Genomic DNA, 22,111 nt, shown 5'->3' with positions numbered 1-22,111 from the left:
ATGTGTATATATATTCCTGATGACCTCATCCAGAAAGGAAAAGACATGAAGAGCATCTGTTGAGAAGAATCGTGGCCACTTCAAGTTCCCTATCACTATCACAGGGGCGGAGATGGTAGAGGTAGAGCAGCTGACTTGGGACCAGAAAGTCACAGTTTGACCCCCCGCCATACCCACATGTTGTGGTGTCCCTGAACAATATACCAAATCTCTAACTGCTCCCTGGGAGCTTACATAGCTGCCCACTGCTCCACCTGGATGAATCTCAGGTGTGATGGATTAAATACAGAGGATTAATTTCATCATTGTATGTTCCCTTACAATGATGACAACACATAGCATTTATATTACTATATATATACTACTGGTTCAAAGGTAATGGCCACAAAGTTCACAACAGGCCAGGAGACTGAGCTGGAGACTATGACTGAAGAGAAAGGCAAGGGGGTGATTCTACAAGATGGCAGCAAGCTGAAGGTTTCTCTGAAGGGAACTGAGTCTATCACAAAGATGGAGGATCAGAACAAAATTGTAAATATAATGACCATTAATGGCGTTGTGTACAATAGGATAAGAAAACGCATGTAACTGTTAACACCTAGGGTAAATTGGGCAGCTGTGGCTGAGTAGTTAGAGCAGTCATCCTCCAATGGGAGTGTTGGGGGTTCAATTCCAACAGCAGTCACATGTTGAAGTGTCCCTGGGCAAGACACTGAACCCAGAAGGTGGGCTACTGTATATGCATTTCTTCAAGGAATACAGGCCTTTAAGTGATTTTTCATTTTTTCCTCTAACTGAAGTCTCACATAAGATGTACTGAAGCTTTAATTTTCAATTCTTCAAACTCATGCTTATTTAGACATGTGTGTGGTTTGCAGAAAAGTGCACAAACATTTAGAGGCTACTTTATTCGAAGCCTTTGTGTTTCATTTTCTACTGCCCGTCACCAAGAAGCTCAGTGGTTTTCTACAATAGATACTCAGAGCTCATTTGACAGCTGGAGGTTTCACATTCACCCAAAAAGCCACTCGTTTTTAAAAGACACCACTACTTCCTGTTTATGTATTCCTCTTTAAAATGGCTACTCGAGCAGACTGCAAGCTCCACATATCCTGATGCATGCTCAATAATCCAGGTAGAAAAATCTAAAAAAGTTAAATCTGGTCCTCTGGACATTTGTCCAGAGGACCAGATTTAACTTTTTTAGATGCAAGCTCCACACTTTCTTTCACTGGCTGTAAGGAGAGTGAGCATGAGGAGAAAGATGGAGTGGTTCCGTCTGATAGCAGGTGCAGGGTTTGTTCTTTCAGTTCTCCTTGTGACTGTGAACGCCCCACACCTGCAGCACAAACTGATGCCAGTCAACTGAAACGTTAACTAATCATCCCCTTGAAATACCCATCAGGGGCAATTTGCAACCTTTTGTAATTACTCACTAATATCCCACACAGCTTAGTTTAGTTAACTGTTCCCGGTCACAGAGTGAAGAGATGGAATTGGAAATACCCTCTTTCCACAAATCCATAAACAAGCGGTGCACCAATGTCTCTGCCACTGAGAGATTTGAATAGTTTATGTTTGTAGTGTTTGAGATGTGTTTTTCGGGAATGGAATTAACCATGGAATGCAAGTAAACCTTAATATTTTCAGTGCAAGAGATTCAAAAGGATAGGAGTTACACTGCGTATAGTAAGATTGGAAAACTTCTTTTCCTTGTTTGAGAAAGCGCAGAGAGATTAATTCTGGCGAGTCGAGAGAGCAATTTTATCTTCTACCAGGTGCAATGGTAGCGGCCAAAAGTGGCCTTGGTCACCATAGATTGATCTTTGGCCACCCTACCAGCCACCCTAATCATTTGAGGAAACTATACTAAGCAGTATAAAAATTACAAAGCATAGTTTCCTCAGTTGATATGGGTGGATGGTTTATATGGCCGTCTTAGGTTTTGACATGGCAACCCACTTTTGGATAATAAACTTTCTTACACCTAGATGCAGCCACACACTAAAAGGGAAGTAGGTACTTCACTTATTTTTCAAGTTATGCTCACAACATTCACAGATGGATGGACAGACAAACAGAAGCTATTGTTGAATTGTCCCATGGAGGAAAAAATTCAGTGCTCAAATAAATTGGAAGTCAGTGAGAGTTTGGGTGTTTGGACTCTGTATTATTGGAGGATACCAAAATGGAAGTTGGTACCTCACTTATTTTCAAGTTCTCATCCATCCATCTATCTATCCATCCATCCATTATTTATACCCGCATCTTACTTTTCTGGGTTTCAGGGGTCACTGGTGCCCATGTCCAGCTATTACTGTGCAAGAGACGGGAGACACCCTGGACAGGTCACAAGTCCATCACAGGGCCACATAGAGACAAACAACCTTTCACTCTCTCATTCTCACCTATGGACAATTTAAAGTTGCCAATTAGCCTAACATGCATGTTTTTGGTCTGTGGGAGGAAACCAGAGTACCCAGAGAAAACCCACGCATGTACGGAGAGAACATGCAAACTCCACCTAAAAAGGTCCCGTGCCGAGATTTGAACCAGTGACCTTCTCACTGAGAGGCAACAGCTCTACCAACTGAGCCTTCAAGTTATCATCCTCCTAACATTCATAAATGGATGTATGGAGGGTTTTTCCAATTCCCCCTATTTGCTCCAATAGGTTAAGTACCAACTTCCAGTTCTGTGTATGGCTTCATCTTGGAGTAAAAAAAGGTCCCTTCCAAAAACTGGGCTTCTACATCAAAATTCAAGATGGCAACCTACCCTATTATGTATATATGTTACTGCTGTGAGCTGGATAATTTGATAAATGAGCAAAGTGCCAGCTTCCATTTTGGTGTGTTGCTGGATCTAGGTGTAAGAAAGCTCACAATCAAGAATTGGGTTGCCAATATAAAAAAGGGCTACATACTATATATGTCAACCGGACACCCTAATTATTTGAGGAACTATACTTTCTGGTTTTAATATTGCTAAAACTAGTTTCAATAAATGATCGAGTCAAAAATAATCACCATGCCAAATTCCACTTTGGTGTGTGACTGAATTTAACAAAGTTGATTATCAAAAATCAGGTTGCCACATCAAAATCCAAGATTTAACACAGCCAAATATGTATGTAAACTGACCACCCCAATGATTTCAGGAAACTATGCTTTCTAGTGTTTATTTTGCTTAAAAGTGTAGTTTCCTCAAATGACTGGAGTGGCCAAAGATTAATCTATGGTGGTCAATGGTGGCATTGGTCACCCCTTTGCTCCATCATTACACCTGATTTTTGTGTAAAATTGCTCCATTTACTCACCAAGATTCATCACTCTGTGCTGCCTCAAACAAGCAAAAATCAATTAATTAAAAAAAAAACCTCAGCAACGGGTAACGCTTGATGTATTATGAACAAATTACTTCAGCAGCAGCTAGGTTTAGTTGTCTTCAACTCAGACATGCTGCACCAATCTACCCCTCACTTTGTCAGAGAGTTGGAAGAGTGAGTGGCACGTTGCGATCTTTACTCCCATTTCAACAGGAAACAGAAGAGCAGAAGGATCTAGAAGAAACTGTTTGTAGATCAGTTTGTAAATGTTGGAGGTGACTCAGCTCACATAAGGAAATGTGGCAAAATGAGTCGTTAATATTAAAATTTCAGGACGGCTGTAGTCCTGCCAACATCAGTGGGAGTCAAAGTCAATCCGATTCCAGCTCTGCCCCCGCTACATGCTTCTTATTTTTGGCTCTGAAATCTGTTAAAAGCACACAGCTCAGACAGACAGGAACATTCAAATGGACCAGCTCCAAGTGATTAATTAAGGGTGCCTCAATGCATAAGAACAGAAGTACCTCTATAATGGGAATGACAAGTCAGCAATTCAAACCATCCTTTTCCTGCTTATAGTTTCATCCTGATGTTTTCGAAAAAGAAAATGCCGCTGATATACCTTTACCCAAGTAGTGTTATGTTGTTGGACTGCTGTGCTAGTCATAGTTTGTCCATCACGAACACCATGTTTGAACTTAAGGGTGTCCATAAGTACACTTGGCACCAGGATGCTCTAGGTCATAGATACTTGTCAGCTCTCCTCAATCCCACCAGCACATCTTCCATGGAGGAAGGTGAGTTAGGGGACTTTGGAGTTCATCTGTCCATAACCGAGACTAAGGTCGCCTCAGTAGTTAAAAAGCTCTGCAGCAGGGGACTTCCGGATGGCGGAGAAGCGAGTAACAGCTTAAATTCCGTGTTCCCAGACGGTCGAGCTATTCCCCGACAAATAACTTAGTAAATATCATAATTGGCACTCGTATGTCATGTTGGGGAATAATAAAAGAAAGACTAAAGGAATTCAGCAAGAAAAAACGAAAGAAATTGCAGATTTATCGAAGGAGTCGTCTGACGACGATAAGCTAACAGCGGACAAAGCTATGGAGGCTATGGGAGCTAACATCCTGACCGAGCTGAAAAAAGTTCAGACGAACCTTAAAGAACAAATCACCGACCAGTCAGGACTTATAAAAAAGGAAATGTCTGAATTCAGAAAAGAGATGGGGAAACGGCTCGACGACGTAGTCTTAGAACTGAAAGAGGTAAAGAACAGAGTTGAAGAGGCCGAGCAGCGAATAACCGAGGTGGAGGAATTCAACATGGACGTCAAAGATGTACTGAGCCACACGCTCCAGCTACAAGAAGACCTCCAAACACGCCTTACAGACCTGGAAGCCCGCTCACGTAGGAATAACATTCGTATCCATGGGATCACGGAGGGAGAAGAAGGCGATAATTTGCAGAAATTCATAGAGAATTTTATAAAAACCGAACTCTCCCTCCCGGACATTACGCTGGGCATACAGCGCTGCCACCGGTCACTCGGACCCAAGCCGCCGGCTGGCTCCAACCCCAGGTCCATAGTGATACACTTTCTGGAATACACCACGAAAGAATGTGTGCTTCGTTCAGCGTGGGGTAAGAAAGTGATACAGCTGAAAGGAAAGAGGGTATTCTTCGATCAAGATTTCCCCAGTGATATCCTTGCTAAACGTAAAGCTTACAACCCCCTGAGGAGGATCTTAAAAGAGAGGGGAATTCGCTTCCAGACCATGTACCCATCCAGACTTCGTGTGTATTATGAGAATGGCCCTGTGATTTACAATAGTGCACAGGAAGCGTCGGATGACATGCAGAAGAGGAATATGTTTGGGGCGACGGGTGTGCCTGCGGGCGGTGCCGCCCAGCCTGGACCGGGAACTTTGTCTCGGAGGGAGGCGGGCGATGTCCGGCGGTGGACCCGGGAAGAAAGAAAGAAATACATCCAGGAAAAGCTTGGGGCGTTTAGACGCAACGACGGCGCCCCATAGCCGCAGGGTGGATTCCTCCCTAAAGTATGAATAGAATCGAAGACCGCAGATCTGGGAACCGACATGTTTTCTCCAAGGGCGCTGCCATGATGGACGAGAACCGTGGGGCAGCACTGCGAGGAGCCCCCTTGGATTCTAGGGACTCTCCTCACTTCACTGAAGGTGGACTGATACTCCACCTTTGGAAGTCACGTATGTTATGTTATGTGTTGTTTTATGTGTTGTTTTGTAGTTCCGCAGATCCCCCTTGTTTTTGTTTGCCAGAGCATATGGAAAATAATAGTGTTTTTTTGTTAGTATATTAATGACAGAAGTAAAACAACAATATAAGGTAATTACTCTTAACGTTAATGGTTTACATAACCCCATTAAAAGAAGTAAAGCCCTTGCAAAGATGAAAAGAGAAAAGCAAGACATAATTTTCTGGCAAGAAACACATCTCTCTGCTGCTGAACATGAAAAATTAACCAGAATGGGGTTTAAAAATGTGTACTTTTCACCAAGTACAAAAAATAGCTCCAGAGGAGTAGCAATTTTATTATCCAATAGGTTGAATTTTCAGTTCTCCTCACAAATCAAAGATAAAGAAGGACAGTATATACTAGTCAAGGGATACATAGATCATAAAGAAGTTACCTTGTTGAATGTATATAGACCACCTGGAAATAATAAAAAGCTTATTAGGCAAATTTTCGACATGATTACAACGGAAGTGTCTGGGATGCTGATATGCGGGGGAGACTGGAACGCTCACTTAAATCCCTGTCTGGACTCATCCAGTAGAGCTACAAAGTCTCAGACTGAAACAATATATATTAAAAGAATGCTTAACGAAACAGGGTTGTTGGACGTATGGAGGAACTTACACCCTCAAGATAAAAAATATACCTTTTTCTCATATTCCCATAAGATGCATTCAAGACTAGACTATTTCTTTATACAAAAAGCTGATAAGCATAGAATAATAAGCTGCGACATAGGGGTGAGAGATATATCTGATCACGCAGGGGTGTATTTGACACTCCATTTGGATAATGACCGCAAGGAAACCTTGTGGAGGTTTAACATTAATTCATTAAACAACACTAAATTTGACAGTTTTGTAGAAAAAGAATTCAAAGAGTATATGGACTACAACAACACAGAGGACATTTCCCCCTGTATTCTGTGGGACGCTGCAAAAACTGTTCTGAGAGGGAAACTAATTATGTGGTCCTCCTACAAAAAAAAAGAAAAAGAGAAATGTTTAAAAGACCTTACTATAAAATTAAAATCCCTGGAAGCGCAACACATGGAAAATAACAATGATCACACTCTACTTGAAATAATAGAAACAAGACAAACTCTAAACCGTTTATATGAGGACCAGATAGAGAAAAAAGCTAGACTCATTAAACAGAATTACTATGAAAACGGACCCAAATCAAAGAAATTACTTGCTTGGAGAATACGTAAACAACAGACCGATAGATTTATACAGAAAATTAAAAATCCAACAGATAGAAAAATATACAACTCTCCAAAAGGCATAAAAAACTCTTTTGAACTATATTATACTCAATTATATACTCAACCTCACAAGGTAGACACATCCTCGGTAAGGGCATTTCTTACCTCACTGGACCTACCATCAATAGGAATAGATCAAAATAATAGGCTTACACAACAAATAACTGAGGAGGAGATTAACAAAGCAATTTCAAAAATGAAAGGGAATAAGATGGCAGGTGAGGACGGCTATCCGGCAGAGTGGTACAAACACTTCCGAAAACTATTCGTCCCACTGCTTGGGGAGTGCTTTAATCAGGTGCTCTCTGGAGGGGACACACCGCCATCTTGGAAAAGGGCAGTAATCTCAGTGATTCCTAAGCCGGGGAAAGATAAAACGGAGTGTAATTCATATAGACCAATATCTGTTTTAAACATTGACTACAGGATATTTGCAACAATAATGGCTAAAAGGCTGGAACTTATAATTCCAGAAATTATAGACACAGACCAGACTGGTTTTGTCCATAACAGACAAACCCATGACAACGTGAGACGAGCTCTCCACCTCATAGATAGAATGAAAAGCATAGAATCAATAGCCATCAGTTTGGACGCAGAAAAGGCGTTTGACTCGGTGTACTGGAATTATCTTTATTTAACATTGGAAAGATTTGGTTTTAATAATCAAATTATAGGCTGTTTTCGGTCTCTGTATGAATCCCCCTCTGCCAGGATCAAGATTAATGGGGATTTAACAGATAGAATACAATTAGAAAGGGGATGCCGCCAAGGCTGCCCTCTCAGCCCCACATTGTTTGCACTTTTTATTGAGCCTCTAGCACAGGCCATCAGAGAATGCAAAAACATTATGGGTGTAATTATTAAAGGCACGGAGCACAAGATATGCCTTTACGCGGATGATATCCTCATGACACTAACTGATCCGGAGTCTAGCCTACCTAACCTTTTTTCTTTACTGAAAATATTTGGTATGTACTCTGGGTATAAATTAAATCTGCAGAAAACACAGAGTCTGTCATTTAATTATCAACCATCACTAAGAATTCAGAAAATGTCCGGATTTTGTTGGGACAAAAAATGTATAAAATATTTGGGAGTTAATATTCCTGCAGAGTTATCCGACCTTTTTGAATACAATTATACTCCACTGACAGAAGAGATTAAGGCGGATCTACAGCGTTGGTCACTGTTAACCATGAATCTATATAATCGAATAGATATAATAAAAATGAACATTTTACCAAGGCTTCTCTATCTCTTTCAGGCTCTGCCTATTAGAATACCCGACAAACAATTCCGCAACTGGGATAGAATAATATCAACATTTATCTGGGCTAAACAGAAACCCAGAATAAAATTCCGGACATTACAACTGTCAAAAGAAAGGGGTGGATGGGCGTTACCACACATAGAGGACTATTATAGAGCAGCGCAGATGAGAGTGATAGTTGGTTGGTGTGATCCAACATGTGAAACTAAATGGAAGGATATAGACATGTCTTACAGTGACACGCCATTACAATCCTTGCTCGGAGATCGCTACCTCATTAAAAAACATATAGATTCTGACTTAATACCCTTATGGATAAAAGTACCGCTGGACGTATGGCATAAAATATCAAAACAAGTAAAAATAGAAGGAAACGCTCTTATTTTGAGATGGCCTGCTTATGATAGAGATTTTCTCCCGTCAAGAATGGATAAAAGATTTATGCAGTGGGCACAAAAGGGCATAACAAGTTACTGGAAGATTACAAATAATAAAGAATTAAAAAGTTTTATACAACTTCAAAATAACTACAACCTGGAAAAATCTGACTTTTATAGGTACCTCCAACTGAGACACCACTACAATAAAAGTATAAAGCTTTTGGAGGAGGAAGAGACAGGTATACTTAAAATCCTATTGGAATCGAGTAATGGAAGATCCCCTAAGAAAATAATATCTAAACTATACTCATGCCTACAAATGGGAAGAAAATGCGATACAACATATATCAAGGTAAAATGGGAAAAAGATGCCAAAATAAAAATAACTGATGATGCTTGGTTAAATATATGTAATTCTGTGATTCACACATCAAGTTCAGGCCTATGGAAAGAATTTACCTGGAAATGTATGGTACGTTTTTTTATTACACCGAACATTGAAAGTAAATATTGTAATGATACTGAAAAGGCAAAATGTTGGAGGAACTGTGGGAATGAATCTGCAGGACATTTTCATATCTTCTGGGAATGTGCAAAGATCACATCCTTTTGGTTGGAGGTGATAGGAGAAATCAATGCTAAAATGGACTTGAATTTGCAATATGATTTTGCTGTGGCTTTTCTGGGCGATCTACCCCAGACACTGGGGAGATCGGACAGATATCTACTACTGATACTGTTAGCAGGAGCAAGGAAGGCTATAACCCGAAGGTGGCTGGACCCGGAACCGCCATCGATCTCGGACTGGAGGGAAATAGTCGAAGAAATCCACACAATGGAGAGACTGACTTTCTCGTTAAGACTTGCTACTCACAAATACAACAAATATTGGAAGAAACTGAAACCTTTGTAACGATTGATAACAATAGTTAATAGATGTAATTACTGCTTTTTGCTGAGTATTACATGACTGCATCTGTCAAATTGAATGCTCTGTGTTTTATGTTAAAGGGGGATCTGACTGTTCCGGACATGTGTGTGTATTAAAAACTTTAATAATTGATAAAAAATAAAGTATAAAAAAAAAAAAAAAGCTCTGCAGCAGCAGAGCTCCAAGGATGGACGAGACCCACCCTCATTTCCTTAAAGCTCTGGATGTTGTGGAGCTGTCATGGTTGACACGCCTTTGCAACATCGCATGGCCATCAAGGGCAGTGCCACTGGATTGGCAGACTGGGGTAGCGGTTCCCCTTTTCAAAAAGGGGGTCTGAAGGGTGTGCTCCAGTTATCGAGGCACAACTCTCCTTAGCATACCTGGTAAGGTCTATTCAGGGGTACTGGAGAAGCGAGTCCAAACGTTGGTTGAATCGCAGGTTTAGGAGAAATTATGTGGGTTCTGTCCTGGCTGTGGAACTCTGGATCAGCTCTTTACCCTCACTAGGGTCCTCAATGGGTTATGGGAGTTTACCCATCCAGTCTACATACGTTTTGTGGACTTGGAAAAGGCATTTGATGGTGTTCCTTGGAGTGCACTGTGGGGTTGCTCCCTGGGTATGGGATTGGAAGCCCTTTGCTACAGGCTATTTGATCCCTATACAAGTGGTGCGAGAGTTTGGTTTGCATTGCCGACAGTACGCCGGACCTCTTCAACTTGGGAGTTGGACTCCACCAGGGCTGCCCATTGTCACAGATTCTGTTCATGACTTTCATGGACAAAATTTCTCGGTGCAGCCAATGGGCAGAGGGAGTCTGGTTGGGGGCCTCAGGATTCCATCTCTGCTATTTACCAATGATGTGATCCTGTTGGCGTCATTGCATCGTGATCTTCAGCTCCCACTGGAGCGGTTTTCAGACAAGTGTGAAGTGGCTTAGATGAGAATCAGCACCTACAAATCTGAGGCCATCATCCTCAGTCAGAAAAGGATGGACTGCTCTCTTCAGCTCAACGGTAAGGTTCTGCCTCAAGTGGAGGAGTTCAATTATCTTGAGGTTTTGTTTATGAGTGAGGAAAGCATGGAGTGCGAGATTGGCAGATGGAATGGTGTGACATCTGCAGTATAGTGGACTCTGTGCCTGTCTGTTGTGGTAAAGACTGAGCTGAGCTGTGAGCTCTCCGTTTATCAGTCCATCTACCTTCCTACCCTCACCTATGGCCATGAACTTTGGGTAGTAACCAAAAGAATGAGATTGTGAATACAGGCAGTTGAAATTAGTTTCTTCCGAAGGGTAGCTGGACTCTCTCTTAGAGATAGGGTGAGAAGTTCAGTTATTCAAGAGAGAGACTCAGAGTAGAACCACTGCTCCTCCACATCAAAAGGAGCCAGTTGAGGTGGTTTGAGCATCTGTTAATGACACTCCCTGGGTGCCTTCTTAGGGAGATGCTTTGGGCATGTCCAACTGGTCTCTCTTGTAAATGAGTCCTCACAGCTCCATGAGACTAACCTATATAAATAAAGGTTGAATTAAAAAACTGGGAGGAGACCCAGGGGAAGACACAGAGCATGCTGGAGAGACTACAATATGTCTCTCGGTTGGCCTGTGAATGCCTTGGAATCCTCCCAGAAGAGCTGGAAGAGGTGACTGTGGAAAAACATGTCTAGACCTCCCTGCTCAAGCTGCTGCCCTGACTTGGGAACAAGTGGAAGATGATGGATGGACGGACGGACGGACTTTTGTGACATTTTAATAATTCATATATCAAAACATCCGAAAAATGGGCTCTGACATTTGGTTTTTGTAGCTTTTATATTTTTCTAAATATTTAATCCCACATCCATTTTCTACTGCTTATCTAGGTTGCGGATGCAACAGGTCCAGGAGAAAAACACAGACATCCATCTCCCCAGAGATACTCTCCAACTCCTCCTGGGGAACCCCAAGGCATTTCCAGGCCAAAGAAGATACACAATCCCTCCAATGAGTTCAGGATCTGCCTCGAGGCCTGTTTCCAGGAAAACCTCCAAAGGGAGGCATCCTAATCAGATTAACCACCTCCAATGACTCCCTTATGTATTTTACATTTTTAATACAATCACAGTTTAAGTTTGAATATTTATCCAGATGTTTTTTTCAAAAAAATGTTTAATTGACAGTTTATAATGTCACAATAACTTTTGACTTGTCTAAAACAGGCGTCTGCAACTTGCGGCTCTGAGGGCACATGCAGCTCTTTGAAACTGTGACCAAACATGAAATTTATTTTATTAGTTTTTATAGCCACAAAAGAAAAGGCTCGTTTTAGCTGGTCCATTTTCTGCCAACAGGTGAAAGATATTTCTAATACAAGAAGGATTCAAGGATTCAAGGTTCTTTATTCATCATTCGTACCCCATGTGGTACATGTGGTGGAATGAGATTATGTACACAGGGTCCCGGTTACATCCAACAATAAAATGTAAACAAAAAAAACAGTAATAAGATCTAAGATATGAACTAAATAAGAAGCTAAACATGTTGATTAGATTTACTTAATGTTTCCAACTTCCAGCCTCACAATGGGATTTTTCTCTCATATCCAAATTCTTTGGAAAACCATTAGGAAAAGTTGCTTAGACTAAATACGATGAGTCTATTTGATAACAAAAAATAATTTAAAAAGTAAAGCATAATTAAAGTCAAAGTGCATAAATGTATTTGTTTGTAGTTAAAAAAATATGAAGTCACAATTACACAACCAACTAAAATTATCTATTTTTTAATGAACATTTTAAATGTATACTTTATCGCTTCAAAGTAAGATAATAAAGTGGACTCACGAAGGCCTGTGGAGTTCACAGTTTGTTTTTATTTAGCTAAATTGCTAGGAAATTATTTTTTTCCCTTATTTGCAAGGACATTGTTTTTTCATTTGTCCTAAAATGTTTAAATATCAATAAATGGTCAAATTCATTATATGTTTTTAAGTTGATAATGTTATGTTTAGGTTTTTAAAGAGTTATGATGGGAGTTTTGGCAGTAGGTGTGCCTCAATACTTTCTTCAGAACTGATTTAGTTGAGAGTTTGTTGTTCCAGGACCACAGAGGCAACGATCTGCAATCGGACCGTCCATCCCAGTGATGACCAACGTGTCTGAGCTCCTTGGAATGATCTCATTCTTGTCTACATTGTTTGTCTCCTCCTCTTCCTCCTGCTGCAGAGTTTCTTAGTCCTCTAGTTTATTCCTCCCTCTCCACCTCATTTCTTCCAAATCTGCTTCTAATGGTCCTTTGGCAGAAAGCAAGAGCCTTTTAGAATTGAACCAATTATGTCTGGCTTTCCATATAAGTGTGACACTGCAGCAGGTTGAGGCTGCTGGAAGTGATGCTAAATATCAAGGGTGGCTGCTCCAGAGGCCGGGAGTAATTGCACTGCGGCAGCAGAGGCAGAGAAGCAAGGACAGAGATGCAGAGGTTTTCTTTGTTAATGTCTCCTCGTTGATTTATCCTGCAGTCTGCAGGCCCCTTGAATCCTTGAAATCTGGTCTTTTTGAAGCGCCACATCTTTCCAGTCAAGCACCACTTCAGCGCTTGGCTGCGTGAGATCACAAAGGCCACGGGTGACTTTGAGGTGACTGATGATCAAGCAAGGCAGCGTGTGATAAAATGGACTTTTTGTGCTTCGGTGACAGACTCGTCTAAATGAGCAGTGCACGCACGCGGGTTAATGGAAGCGGCTGCCTCATTTGCATCGTCTGAATCAGACGCCGACCTGGACCAACGAGCGCACAAAGGCAGCTCTGTTCCAAAACTGGTGCAGCTAATCAGGAGCTGCAGCCACTACACGGAAAACAACACAGTGACTTTTCTGGCTGCGTGCAGGACGAGACGGACTGCACATCTACAACTACAGTCATGATGAAACATAATTAAGTCAGATGATATCTGGACAAAATCAAATATAAAAACATCTGGCCCTGATCAGACGAGGCCAACGCAGAGGTGTTTGATTAGAACCCACAGCACCGTTTTTGGAGAGAACCAAGCATATCAGCACAAATGCCTCAGAGCCATGGTCAACATAGCAATGGGCACCTTTAGGTGGTGTCTCACTGGGCTGCAACTGCTGGAGACAAGTTGGCAACTGAAAAACAAATAATACTAGAAAGTTCCTAGAAAATCTTTGATGGGACTGCTACATTGCAGACATTAAATTTTTTTGATTTGACAGTACTGTGTGTTGGGGTACACTCTCAGCTATTTTCACACCAAATTTCAGCTAATTATGGAAAAAAAAAACTATGAGTTATAGTCAATTTTTCCTTTAAAGCTACGACAACCATCTTGGATTTTTGTCTTGGATTCAGTACGTGATGGAAAACGATGTTCTCAGCTATAACCACACCATATTTCAGCTTAATTTCCCTAAAAATGGCTGATTTATAGTATTATTTTCAGCTCATGCAGCCATCTTGGATTTTTTATTTACAATCAGAGACCATTAGGGATTGTTCTCAGCTTCCAATACACCAATTTTCAGCTCAATAGCTCTAAAAACAGATGAGCTATATCCATTTGAAATTAGCTTTGGTGGCCATCTTGTGTTTTTAGATTTAAATTCAGAATGTGTTGAGCGTCGCTGTTAGCTACACCACCACACCAAATTTCAGCTCAATATATTTTAAAATAGCTGAGTTATTGTATTTTTCCCTTTTAGCTAAGATGGCCATCTTAGATTTTCAATTTGCATTAGTAATGCAACAACTCTCTCTCAGCTACGACCATACCAAATTTCAGCTCAATATCTCGAACGATGGAGTTCTAGTCAATTTAGAGTTTTCTGAGGTAGCTGTGGCAGCCATCTTGAACCAAGATGGCTCCAAAAGTTACTGAGTGTTTTCTTCAGAGACCTCTTGACTCTATATCATGTGACCTCACTGTGGCAGCTAGAAGCTGTTAAGAGTCGGGCTTTTTTAATGAGAAAAACAGCAATGTCGTTTGCCAATTACGTTGCCATGGTAACCCCAAAATACCAATTAAAGTAAAAGCACACATCACGGTTCCAAACCTGTCGTTATGATGTAACATTTGTGAAGGTACACATGGAGGTTTGGGTCGCATTAAAGTTGATAGAGCCTTTTCGTGTTGATAATAATAGGCAGTCCCCAATGAAAAGTTTCCATTGCAGAATTAGAGTATTCTTCGTTTGCAACCAAAGACCAACAAACTGTGTGGCCGTCTGGAACGTCTAGTTTCTAAGAATCACAGCAAACTTTTGTTGGCACCTTTTACAAATCTGCACTTTTGCCCATGAGCATTATTTTGTTTTTTTTATCTACCATCACTCCTACTTCGGCTCATTTTGTTTTCGTAGCGAGCTTGGCAGCGACCTCCACATTCGTACATACCATACCATGCCATGCCATGCCATACCATTAAAGTTGCATTTAGTCAGGCCCAAAAAATATGATCTGACCCAGCCCCAGCCCACAGTCATCGTTTCTGAGCCCCACCCAACCCGACAAATTAACAGTAATTACAGATCCGAACCCGGAATAAACCTCAACATTTCTAATTAGTTATTAACGGTCGGGGATGTGCAGCTGAATAAACGGGGCAGAAGATTCGGAGCTGAGAGGTGTTTGTACTTTCACGGCCGTAAAAAAGCATTTAAACCTCATTCCTGACTGCATTCTTCTGAATTACTGAGACACGCGGACAGCTCTAACACATGTCTGATTTGGGATACACCTGTTTGGGTCATCGGCCGTGCACGTCCGCCGAGTGCAGCAGCTGAATGAACGTCCATTTGGGCGATGGATCACTCCCTGGCAGTACAGTCCCATCTGAAGCTTAACTGAACTTTTTACTTCTTTCAAGGCCGGTCAGCTCGCGGTGAAATGGCCGCATGCGGCTGGTGAAAGTATGGCAGGCCATGTTATCATATAATTGGATTGCGGCGGATCTTGACCTAATTAAAAGGCCGAGACCGGCCTGGCCCGTCCATTACTCACATTATAACGGGTCGGTCTGGGCCGGGTTAGAAATGACAGCTCTACATAGCATACAACTTTATTTATAAAGCGCTTAAAAGAGCAGCAAAGCCAACCAAAGTGCTGAACAACAAAATCAAACATGCAAAGGACACATGAAAACATAGATCCAAATGGAAAACGATAATAACTAAAAAGGTTAACATTGTAGAGTACAGACAGGATTAAAAACAAATCACAGTGTCAAGCCAGGGAACAAACGTGGGTTTTTAAGCGAGACTTAAAATCAGTGAGAGTGGGAGCCTGCCTGACATGTAGTGGTAACTCATTCCACAGTCTTGGACCTGCAACAGAGAAGGTCCTGTCACCTCTGAGCTTAAAACAAGTGCCTGGAACCAAACAAACATCTGGTCTTCTGAGCTCAGAGAGCGCTGTGGGACATATGGCTGCAGCAGATCAGTGAGATAAGAGTGTACATTCACCTGTACACATTTGAAATGAAAATAGTGAGATCTGTTGCGCTTTTGAAATAATTATTACGGGTGGTTTTTAAACCCGCTTGTTGGCCTTTATGTCAAAATACAAAGAAATACTTCTTGGAAATAGTCGGGCTTCTGTTTTTTTTGTTTTGTTCTTCTTTCGGTTGCTCCCTTCTTCAGGGATGGCAATTATTTTTACGCCGGTTGTCTTTCCAGACATAACCACAGACCACCGAGCTACCACAGCCCTCTGAGAGCTGACATCGAGGGCACCCAGGGGAGCAGAAGGTGGGGGTTAAGGGCCCAGAGTGGAGTGAATGGGGGTGGAGGCAGCTGTGGGTGTTTCATCTTTCTCACCCACGTTTTTGTTTGTAATCTGTTAAAAATGTTGCTCAGTTAAAGGGACAATAAAACACATTCTCTCAGTTTGGGCTTCCAGTTCCCTGTTGAATCTAACTTGAGCTGTTTTCTTGTCCGTTGTGACTCTGAACTCCTGCAGCGCTCACTGAGCAGATCCGGCGCTTTAATTCAAGGTCTTGATACCAGTTCAAAGGTGACAGAGCTTTTACATTAGAGATAAGATGGTTTCAGTATGTCACTATGACAAGCCTTGGAGGAAGTTGTGGCTGCACACGTTTGATTAGATCTAAATAAATCATTTCCATGTTCAAGACGGATCTCAGCCCTCCCATCCACCCCCGTCTCCCGGCTCTAACACCGGGGTGAAGCTGGCATTCAAACCTGCCTCCTAATCCCTGCTGCTCCGAGGGTGGCTGCAGAAGATCAGCCGCAGCCTCAAGCACAGAGCAGGAGGACTGAAGGAGCGTGAGCAGCGTGTAATCTGATCACGTCTTCAATTCAGCAAAACTGACCTAAACGCTGCAGCTGAGGCAAGCTCATATTGAGACCCATGTCCATCGTTTGTCTGGCTGCTTGCATGTCTGTTAGCAAAATATCTTAAAAACAACTTGACAGAGATTATTGAAACGTTCAGAGAGCAATCCCCAAACACACAGCTACAACTGATTACGTTTTGGGGTCAACCCAATTGAAAATGGCCACCACAGCTAATCAGCATTAGCCAACGCATAAAGGGTCGTAACTAAGCCAGCGTTACTCGTATTCAGCTCAAGTTCGGTGCGAATCTTTCACAACAATTACTCCATGTGCTAATCACTGCTTGACATCATTGCTTAAAACGTCAACATTAACTGTTGGGGGTCAACATTGTCTGTCTGTTAGCAAAATATCTCACGAACCACTGGACAGATTTGAATGAAACTTGCAGGGAATACTCACTGGATGCACATCTACAAGTGATTACAATTTGAACTCAGTCCAGTTCACGATGGCTGCAACAACTAATCAAACATTAGGTGAATGACTATTATTCAGCCAGTTTTACAGATTAAATCTGATGTGGTAGTAGCTGAGAGTCGTGCTCGGAGCAGCATCTCGCACACATCAACAGCTGACCAACACCTCAGCGTGATGTCATGTCTAAAAGTCTGTCATGCTGGCGGCGGGTGATATGCATTCCTCCAAGGAACGTTCCTGGATTCAGACCACCTCGAGTCTTCTCAGAGCAGCAGCTGAGCTCCAGGCTGAGGTGCAGAGCAACAAGTCCTCCATCCCTCCACGAGTCATCCCGGCAAGTTTCAGCTGGTTGTAAATGTCAGCTGGTCCATGTCGGAGTGTTTACGAGCAGAGCAGCAAATAAACCACGGAGGTTCTTACCTTCAGAGTTTGGACCGTCCCGTGCAGCTGCAGCGCTTCTGGAACACTTTGAGGACTGAGCTCAGAGACGTTACATCACCGAGAGCGAACCGGCGGCTGCGTCCGAACCCTGGCGGACTTACCCGAAGATTTCCGCTCCGAACACTCCGAGTTACACTTTGTTTTCCTCGCGGCTCTGTTACGCGCGCGCGTGTTTCTGTGTGTTGGCGTGCAGCAGGAGCGCGCGCCTCCCTCAGCTCACGCGCCAGCTGTGCAGCTGCTCTTGACACCGCGGAGCTGCAGTCCCGCCTCCTGGTCGGACCGCGGCAACACCACGGTCCAAACCGAAGCAGACCGAGCGGAACCATCAGGTTCTTCTTCCTCTGGTTCCGCCTTCAGACACTTTAACTTTGAAGTGTTCACGTGCTGCTGGCGGGAACGCTTCTTATTTTATTTTTATTATTATTATTTTTAGAAACTACAGAAGAAGGTTTTATTATTTGTTGTGCTACATTAAAGACCTAAATTTTATACAACATGGCGCCCTTTCATGTTCTTAATTACATTTTCTTATTTCTGCATCGGAGTTCTTCCTGCAACTTGTTGCCGTAGCTACAGCCCCGCCCACTTGTTGCGTTCAAGGAACAAAAGCTTGAAAGAGAAAGCAAAAGTTACCATAATGTCTGGTTTTGGTTAAATTCTTTAGGATGCTGGATTTTTTTTACCACTCCAAAGGCAAAAGGCTAATTATGTTTTTGGCAATGTGTGTGTTTGTTAGCAATATATCTCATGAAACACTTACAAAGTAAAGTTGAATGGTCATCATCGGCTCAACTGGCCTTAAAATCACAACATAGTCAGTTTTACAGATATTGAGCTAACGTGAGTCACTCACAACACAAAACACACAGCGGGACATTCAGCCGGAGATTATTTGAAGAGTTTCCTACAGTGACTAAAACTCCAACATTTCTCATCATAAGATGATCTGTCAAACTCAGGCTGTATGCAATCCTTCAAGGAACCTTTACATTTTAAAGAACTGGGCCCACACTGGACCATGACCTTGCTCTTGAAGCAGCCTACTCTCTGTCCAACAGTTGTTTGACACACAGGGCCGGGCTTTACAGATCCAGAATCCTTCTTAGAAATTTGAATTACTTTCACTCCTAGAAAGTTTGGAGTTGTCCTTTAACGTGTTTCAAAAGATTTGCTGACTGCAGCTGATAGAAATGATAATTCACCACGCTCACTTATTTATTATTCTTAAAGGAAATCCAAAACCTAAATCCAAAACTAAAAATATCAGTGGAATAATTTATAAGAACACCCCAATTAGACCTGCTTCTGTACTGTACAATGAAACAAACTGGGAAAACCTGCCTATAGGATATTTTTTATTTATTTAATCATTTTATTTGTGGGGGGTAATGTGGTGTGAAAAGACTTATTAAAAAAATAAATACATTGTTTTGATTACAATTATTGTATTATTATTATTATTGTGATATTAATAACTGATCCAGTACCTGGTAAGGAACATGTTAATATTTCTGCATTTTATTTTATTGACTAAATGTCACAAACATGTTTGCAAATGTTCAGAACAGAAACCCAACTTGTTTTTATTCCATATTTGAGACTTTATTTTGGATTCAGTAAAACTGCACCAACTCTGAAGTTGTGAAAATCAAAACCTTAAGTCACATAGAAGCAGTTATTAAAACAAGAGTTTTACAAATACAGCCTATTTACTGTGCAGTAAACACAAAATGGTGAATTGTATTGTTAAAAGGGGGAAAATATCCATTGTTTGCTTGGGTCATTTTTATTTATTTATTTATTACCATTTGCTTAAATAAATATTGTACAGTATATCAAAGTTCATGCTCAATCCGGGTAAAAAAAAAAAACCACATTATCTTTACCCACTTCTTCCTTTTTTGGGTTGAAGATGTCACTGGCGCCAATGTCCAGCAGTCACTGTACAAGATGCAGGGGACACCCTGGACAGGTCTCCAGTCCATCACAGGGACACAGCACCGAGACAGCTTTAGTAAGGGTGTGTAATGACATTCTGCTAGCAAATGACTCTGGTCAGTCTGTGATCCTGGTACTCCTCGACCTTACCGCTGCATTTGACACTGTTGATCACAGCATCCTTATGTCTCGGCTAGAACACTGGGTTGGGATTACAGGGGTGGCGCTAGAATGGTTCCGTTCGTATCTGGGTGACAGGAGTTTCTGTGTTAACTTTGAAAATAATTTTTCTGCTTCTGTCCCTCTTTCCTGTGGGGTCCCACAAGGCTCCATTCTTGGACCCCTTCTGTTCTCATTGTATCTGCTCCACTTGGGGTCAATCCTGAGGAAACATGGTATTTCGTTTCACTGTTACGCCAATGATTCTCAGATCTATATGCCTTTAAAACCCAACAGTTCCATCCTTTGCTCAAATGTCTTGATGATACCAAGACTTGGATGGCTGTGAACTTCTTGAGTTTTAATGATCAGAAGACTGAGGTCATTGTGTTTAACCCAAGCTCTACCACTGTCACTGATCCTGTAAACCTGCACTCCCTTCAGCCACATCTAAAGCAGTCGGTTACCAAACTCGGGGTAGTGTTAGACTCTGACTTTAAGTTTAATAAACAAATCAACTCTGTTCTAAAAAAAAAAAAAAAAGCTTCTTTCAGCTAAGGCAGATAGCAAAGCTTAAGTCTGTTCTGTCCAGATCCGACCTTGAAAAACTAGTCCATGCATTTATTACAACCCGGCTGGACTACTGTAACTCGTTTTATGTTGGGGTTAGTCAGGCTTCACTTTCACATCTCCAGCTCGTACAAAATGCTGCAGCTCGGCTACTAACAGGAACTCACAGGTTTGAGCACATTACTCCGGTTCTGTCCTCCCTTCACTGGCTTCCTGTGCGTGTCAGAATCAATTTTAAAATTCTCCTGCTGACATTCAAGTGCATTAACGGCCTTGCACCCTCATACCTCTCCGACCTCCTTCATCCTTATGCTCCTTCTCGGGCTGTGAGATCATCAGACCAGCTGCTTTTGGCCGTACCTAAAACCAGGATGAAGCTCAGAGGAGATCGAGCATTTTCAGTCGTGGGCCCTAAACTCTGGAACAATGTGCCCATCAACATTCGACAGGCCACCTCAGTCTCTATTTTTAAAACTCTCCTAAAAACACATCTGTACTCACTGACATTTAACACAGGGTGATCAGCTTTAGATCTGGTTTTTCATCTATGCTGTTTCTGTTTATGCTTTTGTTATTATTCCTATTTAACACAAAGTCATCAGATCTGATTTAGTATTTCATTGTTTCTGACTGAGTTTATGCTTTTTGTTATTATTTCCTTGACTTTTGACACAGTTTTATATTTTTACTCCATGTGCTGTAAATATATCTTGCTACTTTTTATTTGATGATGTGATATTTTTGTTAAGCACTTTGGTAACAGTTTCTGTTTGAAATGTACTCTATAAATAAATCTGACTTGACTTGTCTTGACTTGACACACAGAGACAAACGAGACAAACAACCATTCACTCTCTCACTCACACCTAGGGACAATTTAGAGTTACCAATCAGTCTAACATGCATGTTTTTGGTCTGTGGGAGGAAACTGGAGTACCCGGAGTAAACCCACGCATGCAAGGACATGCAAACTCCACCCAGAAAGGTCCCCGGACCGGGATTTGAACCGGGGACCTGCTTGCTGAGAGGCAGCAGATCTTCCAGTTGTGCCACCGTGCTGCCAAGATGTGCACTAAACAACAATAACATAATATAATAAGGTGTATTATAAATGAATACACAAACCAGGAAATTAGCATTATATATTTTGCTCACTTCAAATTATTTTCTTTTTCACTTAATTTAAATTTATTGATAAATCAACCAGGGTGGCACAGTGGCGTAGTTGGTAGTCACTCCGTTCAAATCCCAGAAAGGTCCGGGGGCCTTTCTGGGTGGAGTTTAAATGTTCTCTCCACGCGTTTGTGGGTTTTCTTCGGGTACTCCAGTTTCCTCCCACAGACCAAAAACATGCATGTTAGTCTGATTGGTAACTCTAAATGGGCCCAAGGTGTGAATGAGAGAGTGCATGGCTGTTTGTCTTGTTTGTCTCCATGTGTCCCTGCGATGGACTGGAGACCTGTCCAGGGTGTCCCCCGGCTTTCGTACAGTGATTGCTGGACATGGGCACCAGTGACCCCCGTGACCCAAAAAGGAAGAAGTGGATAAGAGATTATGGATGGATGGAAATAAACAAGCAAACAAATAAATATTACTTCTTCTTGTGATGATTTCTAGGCAGGAGACCCATTTGGTGAAGGCAGACAAGACTCAAGGAATATAAATAAATAATGTATTATTTACAAAATAAAGATGGCTGACGGGGCAGAAAACTTGCATAAATCATGGGACGAGGCGCAGGACACGAGGCGCAGGACACGAGGCGCAGGACACGAG

General features: G+C 41.8%; 1 protein-coding gene across 1 annotated transcript in view; it reads right to left on the bottom strand.

Moving 5' to 3' along the window:
• The window catches only part of LOC119414713 (RAS guanyl-releasing protein 2), a 152,186-nt gene extending 134,482 nt beyond the window's left edge, over nt 1–17,704 (bottom strand). The window contains exon 1 of the mRNA XM_037681824.1: nt 17,648–17,704. The gene's annotated coding sequence lies outside the window, so the exon portion shown is untranslated. The remainder of the gene's footprint in view (nt 1–17,647) is intronic.
• Between the last annotated feature and the right edge of the window lie 4,407 nt (nt 17,705–22,111).

Source organism: Nematolebias whitei, chromosome 1 (genome assembly GCF_014905685.2).
Source record: "Nematolebias whitei isolate Nwh7 chromosome 1, NemWhi1, whole genome shotgun sequence".
Taxonomy (NCBI): Eukaryota; Metazoa; Chordata; class Actinopteri; order Cyprinodontiformes; family Rivulidae; genus Nematolebias; species Nematolebias whitei.
Note: the sequence above shows the minus strand (reverse complement) of the source record. Positions and strands in the feature narration are given on the sequence as shown.